The sequence below is a fragment of the Delphinapterus leucas genome, chromosome X (assembly GCF_059928025.1).
Source record: "Delphinapterus leucas isolate spDelLeu-1000000601 "Yukka" chromosome X, BTC_Dleu_Yukka2, whole genome shotgun sequence".
Classification (NCBI taxonomy): domain Eukaryota; kingdom Metazoa; phylum Chordata; class Mammalia; order Artiodactyla; family Monodontidae; genus Delphinapterus; species Delphinapterus leucas.
In genome coordinates, this window is record NC_143150.1 from 53,859,735 (window position 1) to 53,883,973 (window position 24,239).

A 24,239-nucleotide genomic window follows, 5' to 3' on the forward strand; every position below is an offset into this window, starting at 1 on the left:
GTTTCCTCATCTGTAAAAGAGTTCATAGGATTAAACTATGAGTTTATAGGACTAAATATGTAGTAGGTATAGACATATAGATATAGATGTAGATATAGATATATAAGTATACACATATGCACTTATATGTATACACACACACACAGTGCTTGGAACAGAGTAAGCACAATATTAGTAAGTTAATTTTACTGTGTTTACTTTGGTATAGAACGGTAGTGGGAAAAAATGACCAAGTGCTCACAGCTGTCCCTTTCTTATACTCTGCTTTTGAGACCGGAGAGAAGTGGGCAGGGCACAACAATTAAAAGAATGACACAGCTGTTGAGAAAAACAGGATACTACAAAAACTGGTTAGAACCAGCTAGGTCCAAGACGGTGGAAGATTCAACTTCCAGTAGACCTTGAGACTCATTATACACTCATTGTAATACATTAACATCTAAATGACACACCCACAGGCATGACAGTTCAGAGACTGACAATAAAAGACCAAAAGTTGGTGGTGCCCCAACTCCTGGAAATCTCTGCCCCTTCCCCCAAATAGTTGGAATAATCCTCCCACTTGTTAGCCTATGAAATTACCCAGCCCATAATAACTAACAATCCATACCCCAGGGCCCTCTTGCCTTCTGAGATGGCCCAAATTCTATCTATGGAGTGTGTATCTCCCTGAATAAATTGGCCTTCACTCTACTTTGACTTGCTCTTGAATTCTTTCCTGCATGAAGCCAAAGACCTTCGCTTGGGAACCCATCCCAGGGCCTTGCCTGAAACCTGGGATATGACCATTCTTTGGCTCCCTCCTTTTCTTACAACACTTTGTCTTGACCAAACTTTAGTCAGGAATCTCTCCTTCCTACAGGCTCCTGAGCTCTGCTTGCCACCAAGTAATGAGCAAGCACTAAAAATGTGGAATGCATCCCCTTTATCAGGGTCTCTTGGGAATCAGCTGACCACAGCAAGACACTTTTCCTGGTGGACCCCACTGGCCACTTATCTGGCCTGTCCGGTTTCTTCTTAAAAGATTCTGCTTATCTCTGCTTACCCCTTTTTACCTTAAAAAAAGAAGCACCTTTTTTCTGTTAGATTTTAAGACCTTGCAGATTTCTGAGGTCAGAGCCTTTTCTCTATTCTGAGTAAAATCTCTAAGTCCAGATTTGTTTTTATTTGACAAAAAAACAAAAGTATCCATCACTAAAAACCACACTTTCCATTGCTCCTTATATTGTGATTATATTACTGTTTTAATATTCACAATTGAAGTGGTTTATGTTAAAGTTTCATGACCCAGGTGTTTTCTGAGTTCATCCCAGAGTGCTGTGTACAGTCTTAATTTTTTAAAACAAAAACACTTTTCTATTTATAGAATAACTATACTAGATAAAATCTGCCAATATTTATGTTCTTCAAAATTCCAACTTTTAAATAACTGAGCAACAGGTCCTTTCCTAAATTTACCAGAATGGTTGAGAATGTTAGAACACCTAAAATCTGTAGAGCTTCTCTCTCTCTCTCTCCCTCTCTCTTTCACTTTACATAGCTAGTGACATTTTATTCCCCTTGCTTCCCTCCTTTTAATTGGAGAAATCTTCTATAAACTTTTGCCTTCTCGGAGGAGTTAATTCTCAAAAAGTCATCACTCCAAGGTCACAGTGATAAAATGGTTCAGACAGGCATTTGAAAACTCTCAGAAAGGTATACTGAGTGAAAATTCTCTAATGCTGTTATTTTAGTTTATCTCTCAAACACTAATGAAAATTCATTTTGACATTCTAGTCAGGCTCCGTTTTCAGGTAATTCTCACACTTGATAAAGCCATCCAGGGCTAACAGAGTACTTCTGTCATAGTCTAGACCACTCTTTGGCAAGTTCTTTTTCAAAGACAAAATTTGGTCTCTCAAACTAGAAAAACACTTATATTTAACCTAGCATATAGTTATGACAACATTTTGGTTCCAAACCTCAAAACATGGTGAAGAAACCAAGGCATAAATTCTAGAAAACAAATGTCAGTGAACAGCTAAATAACTGTTTATTTTTAGTGGTGGTGCAGTTTAACCAATGAGGTAGTTAAAATTTAACAATATGTGTGACATAGTTTATTTTTTTAATGGTAGAAAACCAAATTTTTCTAGACAGCTAGACTGTTCATATATACGTGAGCAGAACTTAAAACTTTCACATTGAAGGAGGCCAAAATATACAATGTGAAAAATTATCTTCAATAAATGGTGTTGGGAAAACTGGACAGCTACATGTAAAAGAATCAAACTGGGATACTTTTTCACACCATATACAAAAATAAACTCAAAATGGATTAAAGGCTTAAATGTAAGACCTGAAACAATAAAAGTCCTAGAAGAAAACATTGGCAGCATGGTCTTTGACATAGGTCTTAGCAATATTTTGGGGGGTCTATTTCCTCAGGCAAGGGAAACAAAAGCAAAAATAAACAAATGGGACTACATCAAACTCAAAAGTTTTTGCATAACAAAGGAAACCATCAACAAAATAAAAAAGGCAACCTACAGAATGGGAGAATATATTTGCAAATGATATAACTGATAAGGGGTTAATATCCAAAAGAACTCATACAACTGTCAAGAAAACAAACAACCTGATTAAAAAATGGACAGAGGAACAGAATAGACATTTTTTCATAGAAGACATACAGATGGTCAAAAGACACATGAAAAGATGCTCAACATCACTGATCACCAGGGAACTTCAAATCAAAACCACAATGAGATACCACATCACACCTGTCAGAATGGCTATCATTAAGAGACAACAAATAATGAGTGTTGATGAGGATGTACAGAAAAGGGAACCCTTGTGCACTGTTGGTGGGAATGTAATTGGTACAGCCACTGTGGAAAACAGTATGGAGTTTCCTCACAAAATTAAAAATAGAACTGCCATATGATCCAGCACAAAAACACTAAAACACTATTTCATAAAGATATATACATCCCAATGCTCATTGCAGCATTATTTACAATAGCCAAGATATGGAAGCCAAATAAGAGTCCATCAAATATTATGAAATAATAATGGAATATTACTCAGCCATTTAAAAAGGTCATGCCATTTGTGACAACATGGATGAATCAAGAGGATATTTTGCTAAGTTAAATAAATCAGACAGAGAAAGACAACAACTGTATGATCTCATGTGTAATCTAAAAAACAAAAACAGACTTCAGAGAACAAAAAGGCAGTTGGCAGAGGGGAGGAAAGTGGTTGAAAAAGGTGAAGGGGATTAAGAGGTAGAAACCTCCAGTTTTAAAATAAATGAGTCATGCTGATGTAATATACAGCATAAAGGGTACGGTCGATAATATTGTGATAACTTTATACGGTTACAGATGGTTACTAGACTTATCATGGTGGTAATCATTTCATAATGTATGCAAATGTCAAATCACTATGTAATACACCTGAAACTAACATAATATTGTACATCAACTATATTTCAATTAGAAAAAAATTTTTGCATTGAAAGATGACATTCTAAAGCCCAGTTTCTCAGAGAACATCAATTTACTGATTAACCATGTTTAGTTTATGCTATTTTTCTCTGTGACCTTATCAGACATCATCATGCTTCATATTCACTAACTTTTGCTGTCACTGTTAAGTTGTGAATTGACACCAAAATGGTCCCATTTATTGCTAAAATTTATCATAAAATAACTGTATTACCAGAATATTCACGAAGTGATGCTGTCAGCAGTATGTTGTTTTGGCACAGTGGGAAAAGAAAGTGTTGATGAAAAATAAAATAAAATAAGACTTGAAAATTGCTTCCAGGACTGTGTAAGTGATACAAAATGTAGAGACAGCTCAGCTTGAAGCTCTTTTAAGGCAGAACTACAACATATGTCATCTTAAATACTTACAGTTTTAACTCCACTTAGTAACTACTGTGGCTTCAGAAATGTAAGAAAAAAAATCACAACATATTTTGAAATCAATTTTCTTTGAAATTTACAATCTTACCTTTCCTGCCTTTTTTCCCTCGGATTTCTGCTGATTTAGGATAAAGTGGAGGCAAAGGAAGCAAAGGAAAACAAAACAAAACAAAAACAAAAATCAGCTCCAATTTGTTATTGCAAATATATTTTTTAAAAAACATGCCAAAATTCCAAGTGCAATAATACACAATTTTGTTTTTCTAATGAAACTGTTTTCATCTGTTGCATTCTTCAGTGGTTTCAGGAAAGGGATATAACATTGTAAATCTCATACAGCAATATGTAGAGCCGTATAAAAATCTTCAATGGTCATCAAAAAGTCATTAAATCCTTAGCTCACATAGGCATTAGCCAAGAAAAGACATATTTCCAATTAGATATTCCTTTATTTATTTTCCATCCATTTTTAAATGGATGAGTCGTTATCTCAAGCATGAACACATTTCTTAAAAAAAAAAAACTAGTTTAGTTGGAGATTCATGAATTAGGAGTAAACATAAATATCTATACAGCTTTGGATACTCTCTCTAAATATTAATTTTTGTGGGTCTTAGGAGCAACTAATTCAATTCTGTTCAACTAAATAATTTTTGCAGCCATCCTGGTAAAATCATTTTGTTCATTTTTATTTAAGACTTCTTTTTTCCCCCATTCAACCTCAGGAAATGGGGTAAATTGATTTTGAAAACTCCAGAAGCATTTAGGCCATTTGTCACTTGGATTCATTCTCCTTTGTAGAGGATGAATACATCACATGATAAAAGGATCACATGTCTAACATTTCTAGTTAACGATGCTCCCAAGTCCTTTCTCCTCAAAATTTACCTCAGTTCCCTGTCATTGCTACAGTTGTGCAAAAGTTTCTCTGAGCATCAGAGAAAATTGGGGAGGAGGTAGAGGTGAATTTGAAATAAGGGTATATACAAAGAGAGATACAATAAATGTAGTAAGAGGATGAATGCTGTTGTTTAGTGGTTTGATATGATTTCAGATCTATTTGTTCATGACAAAAATTGTTTTGATCTAAGAATACATTTGTTTTTATAAGTAAAGTTGTTTCGATAAAAGTATTGAAGTTGTTGCGTCAGGATGTCATCATCAACATCTGCGGTTGCTGACAAGCACTCAGTAGTAGCTCAACTGCTGAGGGGCACCACCAGGGTCTTATCAATAAGAACATATGAAGAAGCAGCTATGGCAAGGGGACATTAGAGTATAAATACCCAGAGTGTGTGAGGACCATCTGAGAGTGTTTGGTCTGGGCAAGGTGACTCTTTGCTGATCTAAATAGCTCTCTGAAGACTTTGGGGTATTGGCTCCTGCCTAGGAAGGTGGATCTCTGCTCAGCAGTGGTGAAAACCATGAAGCAGCCCCAGGGAAGGAGATTATCATGCTTGCCAGCCTCAGTGCCTTCACTTCCTAGTGATGTGCTCTACAACAAGAGACTTTCAACTTTGCGCTGGTAGCTGGACATCAGCTCTCAGTTGACTAAGCTCTCTCTCTCGAGAACCAGCTCATAGAAATGTTAGGGAGTCATTGACTGAAACCTTGACCAGGCATGATGATAACCTCTTGCCTGAGTTATCTTGCAACAGGAGGTCTCGATGAAGAATGTGGTGCTGCCACCAAAAACTAACCAGGAATATTCGGGAGGGGCCAAAGGAGGGAGGACATGCCAACCCATAGTATGTCTTGTAAAACTAACCTGGAAGAATTTGGGAGGGGCTAAAAGAAGGAGGGAGGAGATGACATATCCTGCCCACCTCCCAGAAACCCTCATGCTGGAATCCATCTTGGCTGAGAGATGTGAATGCCACCAGGGAAGACCCTTAGTTAGATCAAATATGGGCCATGCAAGATGATTGTCCAGAGATAACCTGGAAACTAATCCCATTACCATAAAACCTGAGACCACAGGCCATGTAGCAGAGCAGTTCTTCTGGGTTCCTTTACCCTGTTGCTCTCTGCCTGGGTGCCCATTTCCAATACAGTCTTTTGCTTTGTCAGTACATGTGTCTCCTTGGACAATTCATTTGCGAGTGTTAGACAAAAGCCAACTCTAGGCCCTGGAAGGGGTCCCCCTTCCTGCAACAGAAAGGTACACCACAACTAAATTTGGACTTTATTCCTTTCATCGTGCCCTTTGCCTGGAACAATAGTGTAATTAATCAATCATTGGTTTGGAGTATGTTATTTCTTTATTGGCTTATTAAAGGACATTATCTTGTATGCTATTGGCTTGTGAAATTATAATTCCCACAGTAGACCTGTGTTAAATAAAATATTGGCAAAGATAATCTCAGTCTCTGAGCATAATTTGCCTTGAAACAAAACAAAGGCTCTGTATTTTGTTATCCAATGACTTATTCTGAGACCAAAAAGGGTATAGTTTTTTTCCTGTCATTTTAATATAACTTGAGTTTCCAAAATTGACTTTTGAGGAAGGTATCCAGACATGGTCACAAATCTATTATCTAAGGAAATCAAAGTGTGTTTTTTTCTTTCCACTTTGGGTAGTTATTTTTAGCCTAAGATATTCTTATTGTCCTTATGTGTTGATCAAATTCAGCCATCAGTGGCTCAGTGATAGAATTCTATTTGTCTGTGAAGGCATATCCTGAGGATAATGCCTTGAATAATCTCTTTCAAGAAAGTGTCCTTGGATTTTAATATCTTTAAACAATTGGTATTTACATCTCTCTTTATTATGAATGATAATTCTTAAATAACAGGTTAAAAATTTTAACTTTTCAACAGAAATAATATCATGGACAAAAAACCCTCAAAACTTTACCCATATTTAAGAATATAATATTAAAAATTACCATTCTTTATTTTATAGAACCACGATAGATCTTTTTATATTCCCTCCATTAGAATTTACTGTCAAGAAAACAGTAGATTTTAGTTAGATGTTTTACGACTTATTACTGAGCAATGCAAAATCCTCAGCAAGACAAGTGAAGATGTGAAAATATTAATTATATCTATCTTGGTAAATTAGTGAATTATTGAAAAAGTAATGAAAATATTTAAGGCTAGTCAACATATTGAGAGCACCTCTTTACCATTGCAGTGAAAAAAGACAACTCCAGAATGTGTTTATTTCCCTAAATTATATATTTTAATTAAGAGCATTGCCTATGCTGTGCTCCTTTTGCCCTTGTTTGAGAATTTCTATTGAGAAAGTTTAAAATAGATCAAGTGGGAAGTATTAAAATGATAGTCTTTGCATTTTCTACACCACACAGACAGAACACAATCTGTCACCATAAGTGGGCCCTATCTCATGACAACTAGACAAGCATTAGAATTAAAAGAAAGCACAGAAATATATTGGCAGGCATGTGAGTAGGTTGGCAAATTGATACCAGATTTGATGATAGAAACATTTTAAAAAAATCAATTCTGGAAGGGGAAAAATCATGCTGAAAAGCAATTTCTATTTTAATGGAGACATGGATTTTTATCCCCTTATTTTAAAAATGACTCCCAAGAGGCCAAAATTATATCAACAAAATCACTCTCCAAACTAAATTACATATAGTAAGGTAGGGAGAAATGTTCACCAGCCTGAATGTTATGGGCTCAGAATTTTCTATAGTATACATTAGTCATGTAGTTTTCATACGTTCTTATTAACCTCTAGGAGTGAATAAATTCTAACTCCAACTGTCAATAAATGAACATTTCTCCTATTATATCTAATTTTCTAGAGTGATAGAGCTGATTGACTCTAATGAAAAAGAGGGCCAAGATATAGCATACAAGAGAAGTAAAGTCTGTTAATATCAAGGGGATGATCCAACTAGGAGAGCATCCTCAAATTTTAGTCAGCTCTCTTCTGTATCATACAGCATTAACACAGTAGAGTATGGTGGCAGATAAGTCACCACAGTGAAGAGTTATTCAAGTAGACACTGAGGCTGTAGCTGTATTGGTATAATTGGAAGAAATAAGATCAAATGATTTTGGTATTTCTCAATATCTATGTGCTTTTGTGTTTCAGCTTTGTCTGTTTTTGATCTGTGCATTCAGAATGAACACAAGGACAAAGGGTGGGGTCAACACAAGAAGAGATTTCTAACCCAAAAGAATATTGCCTCTGTGCAGTCTCTGAAAAATCCTAACTCCTTCTTTTACCCATCTCCAAGTTTACTACTTCTCTTTTCCTTTTCTGACTTGTGTACAGTACAGCTGTTACCTTCATTCTGCCTTCATGTATTGCTGCTGCTTATAGAGCAGCTGTCCTCTTGAACACAACTATTAGGAATTTCTGATCATTAAGACTAATGACAGAGTAGAGGGAACAAGACTAGAGTCAGAAGTCAAGGCAGCCACATCTCTAAACACAGGTAACAGAAAGAGGAAGAAACTTATTAGAGGACAAAGACACCAGAGCTTATCCTAACTCACTACTCTGCCGGCTGATTAGGAAAGAAATAGAACAGAATGTGTACAGGAGAAAATGCACTTGATAAGCACAGCTTTATTTTAAAAGCTGATTATGATTATCACTCAATAAAGCATCAACCATCACTAAATTTCTTTTTTTAATTGAAGTACAGTTGATTTACAATGTTAGTTTCTGGAAAACAGCAAAGTGATTCAGTCATACATACATATATATCTATTTTTTTCAGATTCTTTTGCCTTACAGGTTATTATAAAATATTGAGTATAATTCCCTGTGCTATACAGTAGGTCCTTGTAGGTTATCTATTTTATATATAGCAATGTGTATATGTTAATCCCAAACTCCTAATTTATCCCCCCCCCACCTTTCTCCTTTGGTAACCATGTTTGTTTTCTATGTCTGTGGGTCTATTTCTGTTTTGTATGTAAGTTCATTTGTATCATTTATTTTGTAGATTCTACATATAAGCAATATCATATGATATTTGTCTTTCTCTGTCTGGCTTACTTTACTTAGTATGATAATCTCTAGGTCCATTCAACCATCACTAAATTTTTGTCAGCTGGATCAGGTGTAATAGCAACTTGAGATGTCCAGTAGTGGTCAAGATTTAACAAAAAGCACTTTCAATTACACCAGCAGGGTTGTGGTGGTACCTTTTCTGAATGGCATGGTCAAATGAAAATAGTTATGACTGTGTACACAACTAAATAAATATTTGTCTAACAGATGGAAAAAACTGGGGAAGAAGGTTTTTTATCGCAGTGTGTGCATGTGTGTTTATAAAAAATTAGAAGCCTATGGAGTCAGGTTTCTAATACTATACCATGTGGAATATCCAACCCCTCCCCCAATCTACGCTTTAAAAATATCAGAACTTGAAGTGTATTTTTTACTTGGCTTAAATCTCCATATAATTATCACAGCCTAGTTTATTTTTTTAGTAGGCTGGTACATGTGACATTGTATTTCAGAACTTTATTCAGTTAGCAACTTAGAGTGTTGTTGGCTTTAAAGGAAAGCTACTGGTGAATCTAATAATAATAGTAAGCCTAAATGTCCTTCTCAACATGTGTGTTTACTATCTATTTCCTCTCTAAAATGTAAATCACCATTTCAAAAGAACACATTTAAGGGAATGTATCTATGGATTTTTATTGTCTTATTCTCTTTTTTCTAAATTTGAGACTGGTATAAAAATTGTATACATAGTTTCAATACATCAGTAAAGAGAATATGAAATTTGAAATCAGAAGATTCAGGTTTCAGTCCTGGGTTCACAAGTAGCTATGTGAACTTATTCAAGCAAAACTTTAGAAGGCTATGTCTTCCTCCTACACTGAATCCAAGGCATAAGCTACATTTAATGATGATGAAGGTGATGATTGTGACAATGACAGGAATACTATTACTACAACTATCACTGCCACTGCTATCATCACCTTTCATTTATTGAGTATGAAGCATTTTAGTAAATGCTTTACAAATATTATCTCAATTGTTATAGTGACAAATATCATCTAACTTAATTGTTATAGTGACACTTTGATGTGAGAAAATTATCATTTCCATTTTACAAAGAGGAAAATGTGGATCAAAGAGATGAAGAAATTTACTTAATCATTCTACTTGTAAGGTATAGAGCTGAGGTTTCAATCCAGATCTTCTGGATTCTAAAGTTCTAGAATGTAAGCTCCGTGGCAGCAGGCATTTTGTCATTTTGGAGTTTGGAATTCTGCTATATTCTCAATGCCTAAAAAAGTGCCTGGTACTAAGGAGACCTACAATAAATATTTATAGACTGAATCAAATAACAAGATATTCCTCTATTATTTAATTACATAGATAATTAGAGCTAGATTGTAATAATTGATTATGAATCTTACTGAAAAGCACAAATTTTGGAGCTATATTGACTGGATTCAACTCTTGTCTCTAATGCTTATTTCCTATGTGACTCCAGACATGCTTCTTCTTGTCATTTTGCCTTAGTTTCATCATCTGTAGAATAGAGAAATATGAGTTCCTACTCCAGAGTATTTGTTACAAGGGTTAAATCAGTAAACTAGGGGCATCAAACAGTAGTTGGCACTTTGAATAGTGTATATATGTTAGCTCTTATTACTGGTGTTTTATTTTAACATCTTTATTAATATACCTTACGTACCATAGAGTTAATCCATTTAAAGTATAAATTCAATGTTTTTTTGTATATTCACAGGTATCTGTAATCATCACCATATTCAATTTTATAACATTTTCATCACCTCGAAAAGAAACCCTAAAGCACAACATTGTAAATCAACTATACCCCAATATTTTTTTAAAAAAAACACATAAAACAAAACAAAACAAAAGAAACCCCATACTCTTTAACTATCATCCCCTAACCTCTCACTTCTCCCAAGTTTTAGACAACCACTAACCTACTTTCTGTTTTTTTATTGTATATTTCTCTGTTCTGGACTTATGAATAAAATCATATAATATGTGGTCTTTTGTGGCTGGCTTCTTTCACTTATAATAATGTTTTCAAGGTTCAACCATGTTGCATCATGTTTCAGTAAGTCATTCCTTTTTTATGTCCAAATAATATTTCATTGTATAGATATACCACATTTTGTTTAAACATTCATCAATTGATGGGAATTTGGGTTATCTACACCTTTTGGGTATTATGAATAATGCTAATATATACATCATACAGAAGTTTTTGCACGGACATGTGTTTTCTTTTCTCTTGGGTATATACCTACGAGTGGAATGGCTGGGTCATAGGGTAACATTATGTTAAATCTTTTGAGGAAATGCCAGGCTGTTTGCCAATGCAGCTGCACAATTTTACACTCCCATCAGTAGTGTACAAGGGTTCCAATTTCTTCACATTCTTGCCCTCAAGGTAATTTATTTTTAACTTTAGAATTAAAGACTGTCTAAATATTAGAATTAAATATTAGAATACTTAGAATTAAATTCCTATATAAATATTTTTTAAACTATACACTGGCATCCAAAATTTTTTTAATTAGATCAATAAAACTGTAGCATAAACTATTCTACTATGTGAGCTTAATGTACTATTTCCTGTTACTAAGATACCATTGAACAGATTGCCAAACCCATCCGTTGAGAGGGTTGAAAAGTTATCTATTTCTTGATATTAATTTACATATAATTTGAAATATATTAAGGAAATTCCCTCTGCTAAAGTGAATGAAACTTTTAAAAATGTTTGTCAAATTATTTATTCAAATCCACCTACCTTATAGTATATCACTGTTAAAAGTCTGATAAAACAGTTGGAAGAACACATAGGATATCATGGGACAATGACATTGCATTTGCTGAATATGGGGGAAAGAGATTGACAGTACTGATTAAATCCAGTTGAAATAATTTTTTCATGGGTGCTGAATCTTGGATTTGGAACATGCAGAGATTATATAGAGTACCAGAATGAGAGTCAAACTAAGGGGGGAAAGAAACCAATGCTTTATTCAAGATTGGTACTAGAATTGATCTAATAAAGCTAAACAAGAGTAAAATATTCTCAAAGTGACATAGAAGCGGAATATTATGGATGATACGAAAATCACAGTTTCTTATGAGAAGGCAGGATTAAGTTAGAATACTATTACACTTGTTCTCACATAATCTTTCTGGTTTATTCAAAACCCTACTCTTGCCCTGAAACATTCTTATACTGTGACAATAACAAAATCAATGTGACAGACAGGTCTGCTTTCTTAAAATATTGCATGTCAGTCAGAACAGTGTTTCATTTTTAATTGTTTGAATTTTGCATAAAGATACCTCTGTTTGCTGCTAAGGACATATGCAATTGTCTCTAATATCACTTTAAATTACAGATCATCTTAACATGTCATTCTCGTGAAATGTAAAACTGAGATTGTTGCATTGCATCTATTAAAGCTTGTAGATGTTTACAAAATGAACATCAAAGTAATAAAGTGATTATAAGAATAAACATCAGAATACAAATAATCTTTCTCATTTGTTAAAAGGAAATCATTGTTTTAATGTGCAGTAGCTACCAGACTGCTTAATTCTGTGAATGCCTGGTTTTTATATTAGATGAAAACATGACTAACTAGATCTATGATAAGAAATAAAAATTTAAAAGTGACCTATGTGCCTGCCTTTATATCAAACCCTGAGATAACAACAGGGTATTTTAAAACAGTATCATTAGTTCATTAGCATCGATTCAAGGGAAGTTAAATTCTCATATAGTGGTCTCACATTGGTACTAGTTAAGCATATGACTTCCTGATTGTGACTTGAACCTAAGATATAGTTGCATTCATTTTAATGTATCCTTAAGCTTTAGTTTTAATCTAATATTACCTAGCTTACAGCAGACTAAGTTATTATAATTGTCTGATACCCATTATCATTTCTTGCTTATTTTCTAGGTGGGAAAAACATTCTCTTCCGGGATCACCATAGTTTTCTTGAGCTCTTAGCTGATTACGGATATATTCTCCCCTATTTCAAACTCCTCTAGCAATTCCATACTGAATTTCCACTTTTAGTGCATTTTCTGTAGAATTTTCAACTTTATTTCAAATCATCTGAAAAAACTGAAACTCAAAGCCCTTCAATTTTTCCCCAGTTGAATTCATTACTTTTAGGTTTGTGAGATTTCATTAAGCTTGTCTTAATACTATCAACTCAAATGAAGCATAATAGCTTTAGTGGATAGAATAGTGTCCTCCAACAATTCATGTCCATTCCAAACTCAAAATTTGATCTTATGTGTAAAAAGCGCTTTTGTAGATGTTAGTTAGTTAAGGATCTTGATATGAAATCATCCTGGATTTCAGGATGTCCTAAATCCAAAGACTGGTGTCCTTGTAAGAAGAGGACACACACAGACAGAAAGAAAGTGGCCAAGTGATGGTGGGGCAGAGACTAAAGGGATGCAGCTACAAGCTAATGAATGCCAAAGATTGCCAGGTGCCCACAGAAGCTGGAAGAAACAAGGAAGGATTCTTCCCTAGGGCTTTCAGAGGCACTGAGGACATCTTGATTTCAGAATTTTAGCCTGCAGAATTGTGGGAGAATAAATTTCTGTTGTTTTAACCAAATATTTTGGTAATTTGTTATGGCAGTCCTAGTTAAAAATACAATGAGCGAAGGGGATATACTCCCATTTCAGGAAAACAATACACTAGGATAGAAAATAGGTTGTTCTGTTTTATGATTATCAAACCAAAAATGCATTGAAAGATTACTGAACGCAAATCACTGTATTTCATATAATATGTAAGTTTTTGGAGGACTGGGATGATTATAAGTAAGCATATGGTACAAGAGAAATAGAATATCCGGTTTTGAATAATGTGACATAGGTTCCAGCTCCAGATCACTCACTCATTTGTGAAACATTTAGCAGAAACCTATTTGGTACTATGTACAAATTTTCTAAATTATAGAAAAATGAATGGGATAGGGCCCTTGCCCAAAAGGATCTCACAGTTTAATAGGGAAGCCAGAGGTAGAAATAGATAATTACAGTATTACATTTTAAGTGTTTTGATGGGAGATGAATAAAATACTATCATACCACAAGGGAGCAAAGAGCTGTGTGACCCTGAGCAAGTCCTTTGAGCTCTCTGAATCTGTTTATTGATATGTAAAATGGAGATAACAATAACAATTCATAGCTCTCCTACCCTCTCCCAACTATTTTGGACATCTACTACTTTTTTTTTTTTTTTTTTTTTTGCGGTACGCGGGCCTCTTACTGTTGTGTGTTTTTTTTTTTTTTTTTTAGGCTCACGGACGTGCAGGCTCAGCGGCCATGGCTCATGGTCCCAACCGCTCCGCGGCATGTGGGAACCTCCTGCACCGGGCACGAACCCGCGTCCCCACATCGTCAGGCGGACTCTCAACCACTGCGCCACCAGGGAAGCCCGGGCATATACTGTTTTTAAGAGTCCTATGAATCAGACTTTCTCTTAGCTATTTAATATACATTATCTGAATTAATCCTTAGAATAGTTCATCATATAAACACAATTATGCTAATGTTACATGTGTGGAAACTGAGGTACAGAAATTTATACTATGTGCCAAAATTGCATGAATCAGGAAGGAAATATTCTTTTCACCCAAGCCTGTTGTATGTCTTAGGTAGAAATGCATCAAAAATAAATATTATATTACTAGAAATTAATGTTATCTAGCAATAAATAAATTAGATGATGAATAATTTTTCAAATATGTATGAATAATTCCAAATAAATATTATATATCCCCTATAGTACTTTATTTCCTAACTAATGATTTTCTATGCTAGAGAAAGTACATTCAGATGTGCTTCTATAAAGTAGTCATTCGCATTGATTTTAACGTTAGGCAGTTACATTTATATTTACCTACTGGATTTCTCTAAGTTAGTTTTCCCTCAAAAATTACCGTTACAGGGCTTCCCTGGTGGCGCAGTGGTTGAGAGTCCGCCTGCCGATGCAGGGGACACGGGTTCATGCCCTGGTCCAGGAAGATCCCACATGACGCGGAGCGGCTGGGCCCGTGAGCCATGGCTGCTGAGCCTGCGCGTCCGGAGCCTGTGCTCCGCAACACAAGAGGCCACAACAGTGAGAGGCCCGCATACCGCAATAAATAAATAAATAAATAAATAAATAAATAAATAAATAATAATAATATTAACAGTTAAAATATTCAGTGTTTTTACATATGCAAGTAACATGGCCAGCTGCATAATCTGGAGCCTCTAGTATTAGTTCATTTTCTATAATCTAGGCAAACTGCTAACTTGTATAATTGACCAATTTTCCAATTCAACCATTTTAATTCTTTGTTCAGTTTCCATCTGGTTAAGTCAGATGCATCATATGTAAAGAGAGCATCTTATTTGTGGAGAAAAGACCAAGAATTCACAATCTAGTTGCCCTTCAAGGTAAGAAGGACTACCCAGTGTGACAGTGCTCGGAAAATACAGCCTAGAATGAATTTTTGTTTCCTCCATCACCTCTAACTTCTTCATTCACTCGTTCACCAGGCTAGTTACTAGGATACAGTGATTGCCAAGATAGAAATAATCATCTTTGCCCTTACAGAGATTATAGTCTTCATAAGGGAACAGAGACAAGAATATAGATAATTACAATACTTGTGATCTCAAAATAATTTGGCAGCTTTTCCCTCAATAATAGAGGTATCCTTGTATAATTTTATTTCCCAGAGAATAATTTCTAAACATTTGCTTATAGCTTTAGCAGAAATATAAAGTGAATATTAATTAAACACACAAATGAATACTTACCATAGCTAAACTCCAATATCTAAGATGCTGCCAGATTTCTATAATACAGAAATAAAAGCACTCCTCCTGAGTGATCCATAAAGTCTTGAATTATCAAAGACTTACATTAAAACTGCATAAGATAGGGTCTGAGCTTTATTTTAAAAGGTATTTCATTCCCCTAGAGGCTCATCCGCCTCAGGCGTCTTCCCAGAATTTAGCTCTTAAAGTATCTAAAATATTTTAAGCTTGTACATTTTTTACTGCTTTGTGAATCTATCATGTCGATTTTCATTTTTTTTCCAATTTACCACATTGACATTGTTATTTTCAGCTTCCAATTCAACATAAAACAGTGGATGGCTCCATTTATCTCTCTGGCTGCATTTATTCTCAGCAGAGCTCTGTATTCAGGACATTATTATTTTTATGATTGGTTATTTATCGTTAGTATTTTTAGAAGAATGAGAGAGTTGTAATTCTTGGGAGCTTTAACTAGAGAATTTTATCAGTCAACAAATATTTATTGAGCATCTACTACGTGACAGGCATGGTACTTAGGATCATGGGCTCTGGAAGTAGGCTGCCTGGCTCAAAGCTCAGCTCTACCACTTATTAACTGTGTGACCACGGGCCAGCTGCTTGAATACTCTATTTTGTGCTTGAGCTTGTCTATCTGTAAAACACCAAGAATAAAAATAGTAGCACTATGATAGAGTGTTTGTGAGGGCTAAGTGCGTTAATACAGTAGAGCACTTAACACCATCATATAGTAAGCTTTCAACAAACTCTGTCTGTTATTGTTAATATCAACATCATCATCCTTTATTTTAACCATGCACTGTGAAACCTTGAGTACATTATAACAAACAAGGAAGAATCTTACAGTCTACTGTCCAAGTCAGCTACTAAAAAATACTTAGAGATGATCAATGAATTAATTTCTGATATATACGAAAGTGCCTTGAATGGTAGTAAAAGACTGTGAGAGGGAAAAATTTTGCTTTGAGGTCGCAAGTAAATCACTACCTTATGAAAATGAATTATAGAAAACTGTATAATACTGATCTAGTTTGCCTGAAGCATATAAAATAAAGTCCCAGTTTCAAAAAAGAATCAAACATTTTATTCAGCTAGTGACTGTGGTCCAAAAGTAAAAAGCTAAGCTTATTAAGGGCTTTAAACATTTATAAATCTCCAGAGCCACAAGACTTAATGCATGGCCCTTAATGTTAAATTAAGTAGTGAAACAGAGGTTTCTATCTTGGGCTCATGGGATCAGAATCTTGGCCCAGATGATGAGATCTTTATCATATTCATTCTAATTGTGGCTCATCTTGAAATGATTAGATCTATTGTTAGAAAGAGACCTTGTCAGCACTAAGGATGCAGTGATTAATAGAAAATTCAGTATAATTCATTTAGATATATGTCTAAAATCTCAATTGAGCCCTGGACCCACATTATTAAGTGATTAAAGCAACTGTAATTGCCACCCTTTATTCACATTCATCACCTGACTAGGAATTAATCATTGCAAGCAAAGAACAGCAGAAAGCAAAATATTTCATAACTAGTACTATACAGATAGATAGCAAAACTTTAAAATGGGCTACAGGAACAATGCTTGATACCATAAGCCAAAACAAACGTTAAATCATTAGAAATGCTCTAACAAAATCTGTTTTAATTTCAGTGAAGGTCAAATTTACCCTTGGGGCCATCAAAAATGTGTTTTTCTTTCACAGTTATGGCAACCTTAGTTATTTTCTTTTACCCCAAGAAAGGGTAGAAAGTGAATTTCAGTCAGCCCTGCCTGATAATCTCCAAAAGTTTTATCTTAATTGTATGCTCTTTGTAGGTGAGTTATCTCTCTGACTTTTTTGTTCATCACAAAGACATGTTTCCAGGTTGTAGCATATCAACATTAAAAGATCAGGACTGTCTCATTGTTTCTCTAAATAAGGTCATAGCTAAAATAAGCAGAATTTAATGTACGTGCATTTCCTTGGAATGAGAATATATCAAAACAAGAGTCAAGTGAAGGGAGAATGTTCTGTTAGCTGAAAAAAATACAGTGGTGCAATTAGAATTCTAGGGAATTCTGCCAAAATTTTAAAGAATAGTTGATTCCAAGTATATTCCAAGAAAAATAAGAGGAAGCATGCTTCCCAATTCATTTATAAGGCTATTATTGCCCTGATACCAATGCTAGACAAAAACAATATAAAAAAATAAACTACTAATCAATATCTCTTATGAGTATAGAAGCAAAAATCCTAAACAGAATATTAGCAAATCAAATTCAACAGTGTATAAAAATAATTATATACCATGACCAAGAACATTCCAGGTGTGCAGGACTTGTTCAACATTGGAGAAACAATGTAATCCAGCATATAAACAGGCTAAGGAGGAAAATCATATGGTCCTATCAACTGATGCAGAAAAAGCATTTTGAAACTGAACAGGACCATGTGGGTCTCCCAGGCATGGAAACTTTTCTGAGTCCCCTGTTTCTTGTTTGTAGGGAGTAGGCTCCAGCCTCCATGACCTTCCCTGAGTTCCAAAGGGCAGGTTCAAACAGTTGCTGATCAGGGAAGGGAGGAGATGCAGAGACAAGGGAGGAGCAGTCAAGAAACAATAGTGCAACATTATAAATTGATGAATTTTCACAAAGTGAACACACCCAGGGTGTTCCATAACCATAACCTGGGTCAAAAAATTGCACAGAAGTAGCATCCAGAACCCAACATCCTGCTGTAGCCCACTCACTTCCTCATAGTTTAGTTTAGTCTATTTTGGTACTTTATAAGAATGGGATCATACTGTACTCTTTAGTTTTGAATGGCTTCTTTCAACATCATTTGGTTTGTCCAATTTTCTCATGTGCTTGGGAAAATTGTGCCAATAATTTAATTTTTGCACTGTATTATATTCCACTGCATGAATATATGGCAATTTATTGATTCTACTGTTGGACAATCTAGGTTATTTCTAGCTTTTCCATACTGTAAATTATGCTGTTATGTATATATGTGCATGTGTTGGGTGAATGTATGTACACATTTCTGTGTTGTATATAACTTAGAAGTGGGATTGCTGGGCCACAAGCCATATCTGTTCAGCTTTAGTATTTAAATTACCTTTAAACCACTATCATATCAGTGAGATCAAAGTAGTGAGGTGAGGCAGATTAAGTGTTTACTTTAAAGTCAGTTGGAATTTAGTCTTGTTCCCACTACTTTTTACTACTAATATTAAGCATGTTATATAATTTCATTGACCCTCAGCTTATGTATCTGTAAAAAGCATGAATACTATACCATACATTCTTATAAAAATACTAAATAAAATAGTGTATGTTGAAAAGTATTTTTTTTAAAAAAGAAACAATAGTGCAGCCTTGGGACAGGGTCCTGGTTCTGTCTCAAGGGATATACATAACAATTTTTTTGAGCTCTTCTGCAGAACTAAAATCCCCAACAAATGGAAGATGTTAACTACTTGATGAGCATTCTTCATTCCAGAGAGAAGGTCACAGTTTGGATAACATCAGAGAACCACAGAAGCTCATCAGGAGACCACCTGAGGACAGATTAAAGGAATGCAGTTCCTGCACATACCCTGTTCCTTATCAGCAACACTGTCCCTGAACCATTGCTATAAAACTCTTCACCAAATCCCCTCAGGTTGGGACACACAGTTTTGAGGGCTTGAGCCCACAGTTTCCCCCTTTGCCTGGCAAAGCAATAAAGCTATTCTTTTCTACTTCACCCAAAACTCTGTCTCCAAGATTCAACTTGGCACCAGTGCACAAAGGCTGAGTTTTGGCATCAAAATGGCTATTATCAAAAAGACAACAAATAACAAGTGTTGGCAAGGATGTGGAGAAAAGGGAATCCTCACGTACTGTTGGTGGGAATGTAAATTAGTGCAGCCACTATGGAAAAAAGTATAGAGATTCCTCAAAAAATTAAAACTTGAACTTCCAAAAGCACATTCCTTAAAAGTAAAATTGATTAATTAGATTTCATCAAAATTTAAAATGTTTTCCCTGTGAAGAGGATGAAAATACAACCTATGGTTTGGGAAAATATATTTGCAATTCATACATATGACAAAGGAGTAGTATCTACAGCATATAAAGAGCTTTCAAAATGCAACAGTAAAAAATTCTCAAGCAATTCATTTAGAACACGAACAAAAGATATGAACAGCCATTTCCTTAAAGAGGATATACAGATGGCAAATGAAAGGATGTTCAACATAATTACCATCTTGGTCTGTTTGAGCTGCAATAAATAAATAGCATAAACTGGATAACTTATACACAACAAATATCTATTTCTCACATTTCTGGAGGTTTGGAAGTCCAAGACTTGGCTGATTCGATGTTTGGTGTGGGGCTAGTTCCTGGTCCGTAGAAGGTGACTTCTTGCTGTGTTCTCACATGGTGAAAGGGCACGGGAGCTTTCTCAGGTTTCTTTTATAAGGACACTAATTCCACTCCTGAGGACTCTGACTTCATGACTTAATCACATGCCAAATGCCTCACCTCCTAATACCATCACCCTGAGGGTTAGAATTCCAGCATATGCATGGGGGGTGGGGCACAAACATCCATACCATAGCAATTAGCCATCAGGGAAATACAAATTTAAATCACAATGAGATAATATTACACATCTATCAGAATGGCTAAAGTTAAAAAAAAATAGTAACAACACCAAATACTGGAGAGATTGCAAAGAAATGAATCACTCATTTATTGCTGATGGGAATAAAAATGGTATAGACACTGTGGAAAGCAATTTGACAGTTTCTTATAAAACTAAACATGTGACCCAGCAATTACACTTTTGGACATTTATCTCAGAGAAATTAAAACTTACATCACATCCACACCACAACTTGAACACTAATGTTCATTGCAGCTTAATTCATACTTAATTCAAGAAAAAATTAGAAACAGCTAAAAAATTAGGAACAACTCAGATGCCTGTCAACAAGTGAATGGTTAGACAAACTATGGTATATCCATACCATGGAATGTTACTCAGCAATAAAAAGGAATTAACAGTTGATCCATGAAACAACATGAGTGAACTTCCAGGGAATTATGCTGAGTGAAAAAACCACTACCCAAAGGTTACAAACTGTATGATTTGATTTATACGCATTCTTAAAATCACAAAATTATAAAAATTGAGAATAGATTAGTGGTTGCCAAAGATTAAGCATGGGGAGGAATGGTTTGAGGGAGATAAGTATGCTAATAAAAAGGCAACAAGAGGGAAGGTTTCAGTGATAGAACTGTTCAGTTTCTTGACTGTGGTGGTGGATACGTGAACATACACGTGATATGGTTGTGCAGAACCACACACACACACACATAAACGCAAATGAGTGTATGTAAATCTAATAAAATCTAAATGAGTTTGGTGGATTGTACCAATGTCCATATCCTGGTTTTGATATTGTGTTAGAGTGTTACAAGATGTTACCTTTTGGAGAAAACAGGTAAATGATACAGAGGAACTCCCTGTATTATTGCTTACAACTTCATTTAAACCTAGAATTATCTCAATACAAATTACAATTTAAAAAGCAAAGCTTACTTAAGTTTAAAAGAGACTAACCAAGGAAAAGCAAAATTTTTAGAAGCCAATAATCTGCCATGTCTGGGACAAAATATATTTGCTATAAACATTTTCTCTGGTGCTGCAGACTTCTACTTACAGGTATGTCCAATTTTTATAGTTATAACAAATTCTTAGTTCTTTGTAACTGGAGTTTTTTAATGCTCAGTTGTTTTAAAGAAATGACAAGGGAAAATAAAAAGTGGAAAATGAAATAAGATCTATCTATGAAGCTGGAAAGATCTCATCATGGAGAATATTGGATTTGGACACCATTAGAGCACAACTTTCATGTGTGCTGTAAGTGATAAGATTAGATATATTGAGAAGAGTGTATTGTTTTTTATAAGTCATTGCACACCATTTCTTTGTTGATGCATTCATTCTATTCTTTCTAATTTTATTTAGCAGTTTGTTAAAGAAAAAAATAATATGATATGTGTCTCCACTTTTTTTTTTTAGAGCTATATTCATTTGTGTTAGTCCTCAGTAACATCACAGCCAATGGGTCTTCTTTAATACTTTTTGCAAGGTGACCCTAATTTATAATAACTCTGTTCAAAATATGATGGAATTTATTTGGACCACTATTCTCATTTATATTTAAATGCACACCATTAAAATCAGTGCAACTTTATCATTACTATTTCAATATCAGCTCCTGTATATCATCACATGAATATATACTAGGCAGCACTTTTCATGGGCAGAATAACCTGCATTAAAAATGTATACACAAACTATCCTCTTATTCATAATTTCAAGGTTTTCGCTGAGATTAATAAAAAACAAAAACCCCTAGGCCAGCATTAAACTGTGGTTGTCTGACATAGAGACGTTTTTAGCCTGGTTCTAGTCTAGTCAGATGGCAAACTTCAAGTGACTGAGAAAAGTAACTGTTTAAAAAAATAGTAATTCTACAGCAACTTCTACAAACAGACTTGTATAACTTTCCATTAGCAGAGCCACATATTTGACCATTATACCAATATTGTAATTGGGAAAATTGATCAAATGAATATTAAAAATACAAAAAATTAATTTAAAATGTGGGCTTTAAAGTTTAAGAGGTAAGGGTGAATTTTACTTTAATGAAACTGTAAAAATATTAATGACAATATAGGTGGTGGTTTGTGCAGGGCAGAATTCATAGCTAACCTTCAATGATCCCCACCCTTGTCTAAGCCCCTGTACTTTGATTGTGGGTAGAACCTATGAGATGTCACATTCATGATTATGTTAGATTATTTTATATTATATGACAAAAGGAAGATTGTCCTGGTTGGGTCTCCTAATCACATGAGCCCTTTAAAAGCAGAGAGTTTTCTCAAGCTGGTCAAAGAAAAGGAAGTCAGAGAGATGCAGAGCAGGTGTTCTGGAAGAAAACAAGCATTCCTGTTGAGAACTGCCTATCTTGAAGGTCACATATTAAGGAACTGTCGGTTGATTCTAGAGTTGAACCCACCCAACAGCTGGGCTACAGTCCTACAACCGCAAATGAATTTTGGCAATAACCAGTATGCTTGTAAGAAGACTTTGAGCCCCAGATGAGAATCACAGCCCCAGTCCATGCTTTAATTTCAGCCCAGTGAGTTCCTGAGTAGAGAATCCAGTCATACTGTGCCTGGGCTTCCAACCTATATTCAGGTAATAAATTTGTGTGTGTCTTTTAAGCTATTAAGTATGTTTTAGCTAGCAGGAGAAAGCTAATAAATGGTTATACAAGTATTCACTGGAACATTTTATCAACTTTGTTGTATATTTGAACATTCTTTTAATTAAATGTTGAGATAAGAAGAAAAATCTAAAAGGGTGAGCAATATTGGAGAAGTGGCTTGTTAATCTTCAGAACAATAAGCTTTGGTTTCAGTGGAAAAATAAAGAGTGCTACTTACTAATCTCAAGCATAATTCATCTGAGTATGTGCCAGAGGGTGCAGATATGACTAATGGAAGATAATAAATAACTACAGTGTGTGGTACATAGTGAAGGAGAAATAAAGTGCTCTGAGTTACATAACAATGTTCAATCAGACAGTTGGGTCAGTTAATGTATGAACTAAAGGTTGGCACATCCATCTCCCTAGTTGTCCGGAAAGAGAGCAATGTGAATTGTCAGTGATATGGAACTGCATGATTCAGTGAAGATCATTTAAAAAGTCTCAAAAAAAAAATAAATTAAAAAAATAAAAAGTCTCATAGACAAAAAAAAAATGTCATTTCAATTGCAGTTCCTCCATATCAGTACTTTTAAGTTAATTTTCATGATTAGGTATATTAAAATTGATTGAAAGTGAAATTTACCATGGATATTGCAAAGCATATGTGCTTCCCATTTGAAACCATTTTATTTCTCTGTATAATGTGTTTTAAATTTGGCACTTGCATAGCACTAACCATCTATGTTACTGCTAAACTATGCCTGGTGGACTCCAAAACCACAATCTATATGTGAATTAACTAAACAAGAAAAAGAGATGGCCAAATATCAGTGCCTCACAGAATGCTTTTGGATAACACATTGCATATTAAATGCAATGCCTCTTGAATCAATATTTAAGGAGTGACCCATTCATTTCATAAACTCTTATTCCAAATTCCAATATATGAGACCATTGGAAAATAAATGAATGAGGAATGAATGATGGCTGGAAATAAAGGCAGATGATATCTGGTGAGATGAAGTGAAATGACTATAAGCAAGATAAATAAAGCACCTATTTCAAAGACTTGCAGAAAGGTAACAGATATATATCTATGGATAGAAAGGAAATATAAAAAGCAAACCAACTTTTATTTTTCTAAAATAATGACTGGAATGTTTTGTGGTGAGCACTTATGAGTCACCAGCCACAGATTGGACATGTAAGTCTCTATCAATAGTTGCTGAAGACTATGGGTATGTAAGGAATG